At 47.9% G+C, this 10,597-nt stretch overlaps 1 protein-coding gene across 5 annotated transcripts in view; it reads right to left on the reverse strand.

The window, feature by feature from the left end:
- Positions 1-4,914, reverse strand: part of SMAD2 (SMAD family member 2) — a 50,421-nt gene extending 45,507 nt beyond the window's left edge. For 3 of the 5 annotated variants that reach the window (XM_042028835.1, XM_042028833.1, XM_042028831.1), the window contains exon 1: positions 4,781-4,913. The gene's annotated coding sequence lies outside the window, so the exon portion shown is untranslated. Of the gene's footprint in view, positions 1-4,344; positions 4,369-4,780 lie in introns of those variants that run through there. The other 2 variants (XM_042028834.1, XM_042028832.1) reach the window with 2 other exon arrangements.
- Between the last annotated feature and the right edge of the window lie 5,683 nt (positions 4,915-10,597).

Genomic DNA, 10,597 nt, shown 5'->3' on the forward strand with positions numbered 1-10,597 from the left:
TACAGAAATCTCATTTTTAAGAGCTCTTCTGGAATAAAGAGGACAGAAGTTAAGCTCCCAAGGAAAGAAGATCGAGGAAAATAATTTGTGGTATTTGAGAGAAAGTCTACAAGCTTATTTCCTCCCTATTTTAGTCCCATTTTTGAGATTTTTTTAAAGGCAATGATTTTTTCATTAATCCTGGAAGCTGGACAAGATTCTTTATCAATTTCACCAAGTGCACAACATGCACCTGCATTCAGTATGAACTTCGAACTAAAATCAAAAGTCAGTCTCTTCCATTTTAGACAGAACACACTCTAGCTTAAATCACCTGGTGGAACAGACAAGTCTTCTGCACCCACCACTCCTCCAAAAACTGCTTTTCAGGATTCCAAAAGGGCCAATTATTTCATTTCCTACAAATGAATAATGGATACCTGGTTTTGTGATACCTTTCTGGAAGAACAATCATCAAAAAAAAGCAATATGGTGCTCATTCTTACCTCCTCATACTCAGGTCAGAGTAGGACAGTATTCCCTTACTGGGGTTTGGGTGGTAGGGTTTGTTTTGGTTTTTTCTTTGAGGAAAGGGGAGATCAGCCCCTACTGAGTAATGTCCTCAGACTCATTTAGGTTTTCAGCCAATTAGCCAGTAAGGGGGGTGGCTCTGAGGAGTTCCCCTCCCAAGGAGCTCTGGCCAGCTCAGCTCAGAGACCAGAGCTCTGAGGGGCAAGACCAAGGTTCTGTTTTGACACAGGCTGATGAAGTTCAAGGCATGATGCTTGTGATCTTGGAGGGCAGGAGGAGCAAAGGGATTTCCTCCTCTGGGCCAGCTTTAGAGTGATAAATTGAAACATGCCTCTACAGAGACTCTATTTACACATTTTTAAGTTTACCATGCTCTAGTATTGCAATGCATCTTGAAACTCGACATAACTGTATTCATTGAAAACATAATTACTCACCTATTATGACAGTGTATTCTTTCCCTCTTGCTCACTCCACGAAGTTCATTTATGAATCAAATGAAAAAACTCAAATTTCTCATATACTAAATTAAATAAGCACGATCATGATCTTAAAAAAGCTTGGGAAGGTGGATTTTTCTTCAATTACTAACAGCTACCTCAAATTGCAGCCAAATGCAGTAATGAAAAGGTGTATTGCTATTAAAAAATTAGCACTCCATCTGACACATGAATTCACGGCACACAAAAATTGCCTGCAACAGGAGACACGAGAAGGAAGAGTTGTTAATTTTACTGACCTTTGATTAAACTACTGGAGGGACCAATGTATTTTAGCAACTCTCTTAGAATTGCAGAAGAGGAAAATTACCACAACTGCAGTTGGCCAATCCACCTGTCTCTACAAAGATGCAAAATTCTTCCACTTATTTAGTATTACGAAGAACATCAGAGTACTGCTTCTTAAAACTCAAAGGACATTAACAGCCCCAGAAAAGCAGTGAATAAGCACTCCAAACCACAGTACTTTAGCCCTTCTCACCTCATTAATTTTGACTAAAATTTTCTATGTGCAACAGGCAAGTGTCAGCTTCATTATTTTAGAAAATAAATACTCCTGGGCTAAATTTGACAGGAATATTCACAGAACTGCTATCAGTTACCTAGGTACCTGTTTCAGTTTATAGCTTAGCATTTAACAATTAGTTAACATGAGTTCGCTTTCAATACAGGCCTAGTGTTACTACAAACAAGCCATCCCCCCACCCCCTTGATAAGCAGGGTTCCACTGTGCTATGTATCTGATGTTAAACTCTTATGCTCCAGTGTTTTAAACCAAACTCAAGCCCCAGACTAAGCTGATGGGAGACCCAGAAGCTGCTCTCTTGCAGTCTCTGCTTTGTCTTAATTCGCACAGTAGCTGTCAAACACATAATCAGAGTAAAAAGTCATCTGGAATGAAGGCTTGCTGTTTGCATCGGAGCTTCTGTTACTGGAAGTGGAGAGGAATGTTTAGGAAGGTTTTCTGCAGTAGCCAATTTCTTCTAGCCCAGAGAGTATTGAGCACAGGGCTGCCCATACTCTCCATTCTATTACAAAAACCTAATCCCATCGCATGACCTGCAGCAATTCAGTTTAACAAATCAACAATTACAAATATTTTGGCAAAGTAAGCTTAGGTATTGTTTGCCTCTCGGCACAGTTCACAACCAGTTTATGGCTTTATGATAGAAGTCATTAAATCCAATCTGAAAAGCAGAATTTACAGCTCACTTAGCAAGTCAGGCCCATAAATGGATGCTTTCAATTACAGGGCGTTTACATGCACAACCATTAAGGCAGCATTGAATACATTTGAAAACTCTGGAATACTTTTTATAATAATTAAAACTTTGCGTACTGTTCTTTATACAAACAAAACTTAGGAATTTGCTTCAGTCTCAAGCAGAGCTCAGATTCATTGTTACCCAGAACCTACTACAAAGCCTGTTCTCCCAGTACTTTTGTGGGAAAGGGATTAGAGAGATGGAAACAAGGTTTGTTTTTTAAAGTTGTTCTCAGTAGCAGGGAGGTTTTTTGAGCTCCAATAAACTCAATTATATCAACTGGTGCTCAAGACTTCTGAAAGATCAAGTGGAACAGGAAGATGGAGGAGGACCCAGGGACAGCCTTTCATTTGGAGATTTGCTGTGCAATTCCAGCATATTTGATTTTTTTGGTGAATGTAGCTGCTGGGTAGAAGAAAACAAGAGAACAGTTCAGAGACCAATTTTTTAACCTCATTTTTTTCAACTGTGCTGTTTCTTTTACCGTTAAACAGAACCTCAGGAAAGCCGATGAGTTCTTCTCCAAGACTCTATCATGCACGTCCAGCCTCTTCAATAAAGAAAACTGGATCTTCAAACACTTACACTCATTTTGGTGACTGTTGGTGTATCTGACCCACACAACTGCAGAACAACAATCAGCTGCCAGGTTACTCTTCTCAACATCCCAATATGATGTTCAATATGTGCTCAGACTCATCTTTAAGTAGAAGCCACCTTAAAAAAGACCCTCCCCTTCCCCTTCTTAAAGGCATTTGTAACTAATGTTATCTTTCATCATGATAGTGCTAAGCAAAGGGGGGAAGGGACTTCACAAACACCTCCTTTACTCACATTCTCATCCCCCTCGAATTCGCTGGAGCTTGTAAACATTAGAAATTTGAAAGCTGCGCCTCAGAACAAGCACACAAACAACCTGCTCACACGCCAACACCTTGACAAAGCACGAGAAAAGCTAAACAAGCAACCTCGCTCTGCTGGCCTCTCACCTCAACCAGAGGGTGTTTCTTCTCCAGCCTAGAGAACAGAGCAAGGACTAATCAGTCCCGCGCTACAGAGTCCAGCCCCCACAGAAATAATGTCATGAATCAGCCTGAAAGTACTGCTCTCCGGGCTAAGAGAGAACACTTCAGAAAAGACAATCCTGCTGTTACCTGCGGTCTCCTAACACGCTGTTATTATAAACCTCTTGCTACCCATGGAATCTAACTCGTTTATGCCTGTGGACTGTGATAGCATGAGCTCCACACACAATACACAGAGGTTGCAGTTTTTCAGGGACACTTGTTTTGGTAAGCCCAGTAAGTAAAATTTTCCCTAATGTTATCCTGCTCGCAAAGCATTTGAAAAAAAGCACAACACACATGTTGGGTTCTTTTCAGTCAGAAACTGTGATGGACAACCAAAAAGACAAGACCAGCCTGCAGCCTGAATCCCAGCTGTTCAACAGCTCTCCACAATCATCACAAGAGCTCTTCACTCATTCACACACTTTTTTTCCTTCTTTTATTTCCGCAGAGTGAAGACTAAAAGACCACGCTGTATTGCACTTCTCTTCCCCTCGACTCTCCACAAAATGAAAAAAAACCAAACTACAAACAGGAACTCCACAACTCTACAGCAACAACACCAACTACTTGCCCTTATCACGACACAACTTGCCCCGTGCACTTATCGAGACAGATGAGACACCAACCAGGTTATGTTTGTTTACAAACAACACCCAGGGATGGAGGGAGCAGCCACAGCTTCTCTGGGCAACCTGTTTCAGTGCCTCACCACCGTCACAGGGAGGAATTTCTCCCCAGTATCCCACCTAACCGTGCCCTCTGACAACACACAGGTTGCTGCAGCATTAAAGGCGTGAATAAAACCAGTAATCTCAAGTCCTATCTCAGGCGGGCTGTGTGTATTTTACACCCGCGGCTCTGCAGACAAGGAGAGGGGACAGACAAAAGGCTAAGGAGAAGCCTCGCAATCCCAAACGCAAACTCCTAGCTCCAAACACAACTCCTCACCCCACATTGCTCCTAACTTTCTCCTCCAGAACTCCACGGAGTTTGGCACACCTAACCCTGACTGCACGTCCAGGAGGCACATGGGGGTGTCCTGTGCAGGGCTAAGAGCTGGACGCGATGATCCTCGCGGGTCCCTTCCAGCTCGAAATATTCTGCAGACCCCTGCAAGGAGAACACACCGGGAACGGAGAGAAGGAGCGGGGGAGAGAAGAAGGAGCAGCACAACTTCTTTATTCCCCCCTCCCCTCACCCACACATACACACTGGCGGCACAGCGCGGCCCTCCCACCCCAGCCCGGGGGTTATGCCGGCGGGAGCGGGGTAACCCAGCTCGGGTCCCAGCACAACAAAAGGGACGAGGGCGTAGGGAGGCGCCCCCGGCCCCGCCAGGACCAGGCCCGGACGGTTCCCCACGGCCCGCGCAGCGCCAGCGGGGCGACCCTGCCCGTGGAGCAGGGACCCGGACCCGGCACCCACTAGCACCTACCGGGAGCCACCAGGATCCGCCAAGAGCCACCGCTCCTTCCTCTCCTTCTTCCTCCTCTCCCCTTCCTTCTCCTCCTCCGTCTCCCCGAGTGCTGTGTGGCCGCCGCCTCTTCCCTCAGCGTTACCTCCTCTGAGGGCCCGCCCCCCACGCCGCCCCGCCCCCGCCGCTGGGCGGAGAAGTCGCCCATTGGCCTCGCTTATCCTCTCTTTAAGGAGCCGGGCGACAATTGGTCCAAGTCTTTGATTGGCAGTTAAAATCACCAATGGAATGCCCGCAGAGTAAAAAAAAAGAGATAAGGGAAGGGGCGTGGAAGAAACAGGCGTGAGGGGAAGGGAGGCTGGTCGAGGTCGCGGCACTCATTGGTTGGATGGGCTGCCAATCACAGCCCCGCGCGCTCGCTGCGGGAGGTTGATCGGGGAGCATCGGAGGTTTGGGTGAGCTGCAGCAGCGCAACCGCAGTGCGGCGCCCCGGAGCCGTATCCTTCCGCGGCGGGCACGGTGCGAGCCGGGAAAAAGTGCATCGATTCCCGGCAGGAACTGCCGCTGGACACCGGCTGGGGCCTGCCCGGGTGGGCAATGGCACCTGGCTTATACCAGCAGTAGTGTGACACCACGACCAGGGCAGCGATCGCCCCCGTGTGCCGGCACTGCTGAGGCACCTCCAGTGCTGGGGACAGCTCTGGGTCCCTCAGGACAAGAGAGACATTGAGGGGCTGGAGCGTGTCCAGGGAAGGGAACGGAGCTGGGAAGGGGCTGGAGCCCCAGGAGCGGCTGAGGGAGCTGGGAAAGGGGCTCAGGCTGGAGCAAAGGAGGCTCAGGGGGGACCTTGTGGCTCTGCACAAGTCCCTGACAGGAGGGGACAGCCGGGGGGGTCGGGCTCTGCTCCCAGGGAACAGGGACAGGATGAGAGGGAACAGCCTCAGGTAAAGTTGAGGTTGGAGATAATGAGGAAAATTCCGCCGTAGAAAGGGTTGTCCATCCCTGGCACAGCTGCCCAGGGCACTGGTGGCATCCCCATCCCTGGAAGGGTTTAAAAGCCACGTGTGGCACTTGAGGACATGGGCTAGTGGTGGCCTTGGCAGTGCCGGTGTCACAGTTGGACTCGCTGGTCTTGGAAAGCTTTTCCAGCTTAAACGATTCTGTGGTTCTAAATAGATTCAAACTGCCCAAAGCTCCATCTCCCGCAATGGCACAACATTCCAGGCCAGGGGTCCCGAGGTGTGAGACGGACATGAGGCAGCCCCGGAGCCTTCCCAACCTCCCTCTGCTGCCTGCACCCACGCCGGGCTGCCCCCCAAACTCAGTAAGTCTTAACACAGCAGTTTCCCCTCACATGTTGTTTTTTTTCTTTTAGCTGCTGCCTTCAGTAGAGTCTGCAAAGCTTTAACCACCCATCCTGTGGTGATGGTGAAAGGTTACCAAATACCTGTGCCTAAGCAGGGGCCTAGGGTTACCACAAAGGAATCAGAGCCTGTTGCCTGCCAGTGCATGTCTGGGCACCCGTCAGTCTGTGAAACCCATGGCTGTTCTGTGTGCAGAGACCCTTGCAGTGATGCCCAGCAGGTTCCCTGGGGCTGTTCAACCCAGCAAAAAGAAGTTTGCATGGAGACCTCACAGCACCTTCCAGTATCCAAAAGGGCCCACAAGGAAGCCAGAGAGGGACTCTCTGTCAGGAACTGCAGTGACAGAACAAAGGGGAATGGGTAGAAATTGAAAGAGGGGAAATTTAGGGTAGATATTAGAGAGAAATTGTTTGCTGTGAGGATGGTGAGGCACTGGGACGGGATGCCCAAGGAGGCTGTGGATGTCCCAAACCTGGAAGTGCTCAAAGCCAGGTTGGATGGGGCTTGGGACAACCTGGTCTCTAGTGGAATGTGTCCCTGCCCATGGCAGTGGGGGTCAGGACTAGATGAACTTTAAGGTCACTTCCAACCCCTTAACATTCTATGATTCTATGAGTGGGAAGCCACAAGGTGGGAGTTTAATGGGTTTTTTTGGGGGTGAGAAGGTTTGCTGTAAGTCTGTTGGAGATCCTCTGGTTTTTTGCTTTTCCCTTTTTGATACTTTTCCTTATTATATATCTCCACTTCAAGCCTCTTCCTGTACACCTGAGGTCACATCTCCCTAACATAGCAGTTGTCTCCCCATAGTCATGCTCGTCTTCTAGACTGGAAGGGTTTCTGCACGGAGTGATGTAGGTGTTATGATTCAGTGTCTTGGGCACAGGTCCCATCTCAACAGGGCTGGTATTCCCGGGAGCCAGGTGAGACACCTCACAGTATTTAGCCCTTCTACAGAATGGTACATGTGGACTCACAAAAATCCACCTCTTGCCTCTTTTGTGTTTGGATTTTTCCAGCTTGAAGCAGAAATGTGGCTTAATTTTTTTGTAGCATTTTCACCCAGTTGCAAACGTTTGAGATTCAAGCTGGTCGTGAAATTAACAGCGAAGTGAAATGGAGAAGATCCCCTGCTGCAGACAAAGCAGAGCATCTGAGAGATTGCCATCATGTTTTTGAAAGATAAGGTGTTCCAGTCATGTTGTGCCTGGAAACAGGCACAGGCTATTCAGCCAGCACAGCACTTGCTTTGTGGAGGTTTCACTGCATTCAGAGAGAAATATTTTTTTTCTATGAACAGCAAGTTAATTAAGCTCAGTTTTCATATGGATTTGCGTCAGACATTCCCTTCACCTCTCCTCTGCAACAGATTCATGGCTCCTTCTCCTCCTATCTCCAAGGCTGATTCCTGATACATACAAATTTCCCTTCTATGTCCGCAGCCTGCTTGTGTTGGCCTTCTGTCTGGAGCAGCACATGCCGTGCCTGGTTCAGGGATGTGTGTGCTCTGGCTGGCCAGCTGCCTGGCCATTATCTACTGCCAAGGAAGCCAAGCAGTGCTGATAAGGGCTGAGCTCTCCCTGCATTTCTCCCCGGCAGAGCACTTAACAACATGTGTCTTTCCTAATGCAGCCGCTGTTTGCCATGAAACTCGATAGACTTTGTATTTCCAGAAGCTCTACTTCTCTTTCAGGTGTGGTTGAAATCAGTCAAAAAGTTGGCAAGTTCCTCCAGGGGCCCCTAACACACACACACACACACGCACCCCCACAAATCCAACATTGCATAAACCTTTCTCTAGGAAAGGAAATTGCAAGCAGCAAGAGGAAGAAAGCAAATGGAAGAAGGCAACATCTGGGCTGCAAATCCCAGAACCCAGAAGTTACCTGAGAAGCAGGGTGGCTGTGGAGAAGGCAGCCAGGCAGGATGTGTATCTGCTCTAAAAAGAACTCCCAGCCACACACCTGCACCTCCAGGAAGAGCATTGATTTCTGCTGGATATTGGAAAGAAGTTTTTTTGATGAGGGTGATGAAGCACTGGCACAGGTTAGCCAGAGAGGTGGTGGATGCCCCATCCCTGGAAACATTCAAGGTCAGGTTTGACAGAGCTTTCAGACACCTGATCTCATTGAAGATATCCCTGCCTTTGGCAGGGGAGTTAGACTGGGTGACCTTTAAAGGTCTCTTCCAAATCCAAATCCAAATTGTTCTATAATTCTGTGAAATAGTACTTGATGTAGTAAAACAGGCTGCAAAACTCAATCCCTGACTCCAAAGCTGGATATTGCTAGATCCTATTAATTAATCACGGAATCCTAGAGTCATTTGAGTTGGAAGGTTGGAAGTTCATCTCATTCCACCCCCTGCCATGGGCAGGGACACCTTCCACTATCCCAGGTTGCTCCAAGCCCCATCCAGCCTGGCCTTGGACACTTCAGGGATCCAGGCGCAGCCACAGCTGCTCTGGGCACCCTGTGCCAGGGCCTCCCCACCCTCAAAGGGAGGAATTTCTTCCTAAAAATCTAATCTAAATCTTTCGTTTTTTAGTTTAAAACCATTCCCCTTTGTTCTTCCACTATCTGCTGTGTAAAAAGTGGCTCTCCATCTCTTTTATAAGATCCCTTTAGGTACAGAAAGCCCTCAGTGAGGTCTCCCTGGAGCCTTCTCTTGTGCAGCTGAACACCCCCAGCTGTCCCAGCCTGCCTCCAGAGCAGAGGGGCTCCAGCCCTGGGAGCATCTCGGTGGCCTCCTCTGGACTCACTCCAGGTCCACAAGTTTCTCAAACCACATAGCTCAGCATATTTTGGACATTAGCAGTTAGGTACAAATGGCTGTCAGCCCCGTGCGGATTTGAGGCTTCAGTGCAAGAACATCTCCCTCAAGGTCTCTGAATGTGTGTGAGGGGTTCAACATCCTCACAAAGGACGTTCATGTGCAGAGACAGCAACAGGTCAGTGGTATCTGTCATCTGTCTGCTAGAAAGAACAAAGGAGGTTGAGCAACTTAGTCTAGTGGAAGGTGTCCCTGCCCCTGGAACAAGATGATCTGCAAGGTCCCTTCAAACCCAAACCATTCTGTGGTTGTATGAAATAACCTAGGACCTAAAAAAACATGATGAAGCAGTTGCTGGCTGTGCTATTCTACAGAGGACACACATTGACTTTCCAAAGCCTGTGACCAAATCCTGTAAGAGGTAAAAGAAATACAACATCAATATCAGATAACTTCAAAGACACCTAGGATTTCTGAATGACCCAACACTAGGAGATATCACTGCATGGAGGTGGAGACAAGTGTGAAGTGCAATGCCAGGGAGACAGGTCTTGGCGGCAGAGCAGATAGTTTGTGTGTTGAAGTCATTATTACCAACATGTCAAAGTGATGTGTTAAACTGAAAAAAATGGAAGAGCTTTGAGCAGAGTTGTGATGCATAAGGATCAGCCAGCATGTTCAAGACAGGAAACAGTATATGACTGAGGGAATCCTCACCCTGGTCTGCAGCTTCTTCATGAGGGGAGCTGAAGCGTCAGGCACTGATCTCTGCTCTCTGGTGACCAGGAACAGGACCCAAGGAAATGGCTGGAGCTGTGTCAGGGAAAGTTTGGGATAGATATCAGGAGAAGGTTCTTCCCCCAGAGGGTGCTGGGCACTGCCCAGGCTCCTCAAGGAATGGTCACAGCCCTGAGGTTGCCAGAGCTCCAGGAGTGTTTGGAAAATGCTCTCAGGGATGCCCAGAGTGGGATTGTTGGGGTGTGTGTGCAGGGCCAGGAGCTGGACTCATGATCCTTGTGGTTCCCATCCAAGTCACGGTATACTGTTTACTTCTTTGTATAAAAACAACCACAAATCCATGGAAAACCACTGTTGAATGTTCCTAGATTTCTTAGCTCATCCTATTAAAGAACTGTCCTGTAATTCAGTAGGTGCTTTGTCTCTTGCATCACTGGCTGCAGTGTTGCTTCCCTGCTTTCTCTAAATGCCATCCGAGCACATTATTTTCTCTCCAAACTTACATGGAAGTAACTTTCCCCTTGCACAAATCTGCAAAAGATTATGAAAGAGGGAATGGCGCTGAGTCTGGAAGCTGTGAAAGGGACAGATTCCCTTTGGCTCTGCATTACTTCACGGCCAAACATGGAAACAGCCTGTCCATGCCATTGCAGGACGGCCTGCCATGGGGGAAACAGTACAACACTGGCAAAAACTGCCCCTGTTGTTGGTACCAGCATAAAAAAACTCCTGGGGGACTTAGATCGTGTCTCCCTCAGAGGGTTAAATATGGATTTAAACCCCTTTTCCTTGTATCTCATCAAGCTTGCACACAGCTTCACACTGTATCAGTTCTTCTGGCAGCACAAAGAGGGTTAAAGAGAAAACCACACTCTGCTTTCCCCATCACATCATGAGGAACATGTCAGTTGATTTTCAAGACAAGTAATGTCTGGCATACCATCAAAACAGGCACTGCATTAAAAAG

The sequence above is a fragment of the Corvus kubaryi genome, unplaced genomic scaffold, assembly GCF_017639235.1.
Source record: "Corvus kubaryi isolate FWS band 111438036 unplaced genomic scaffold, C.kubaryi_AGA036_p1.0 37308, whole genome shotgun sequence".
Taxonomy (NCBI): Eukaryota; Metazoa; Chordata; class Aves; order Passeriformes; family Corvidae; genus Corvus; species Corvus kubaryi.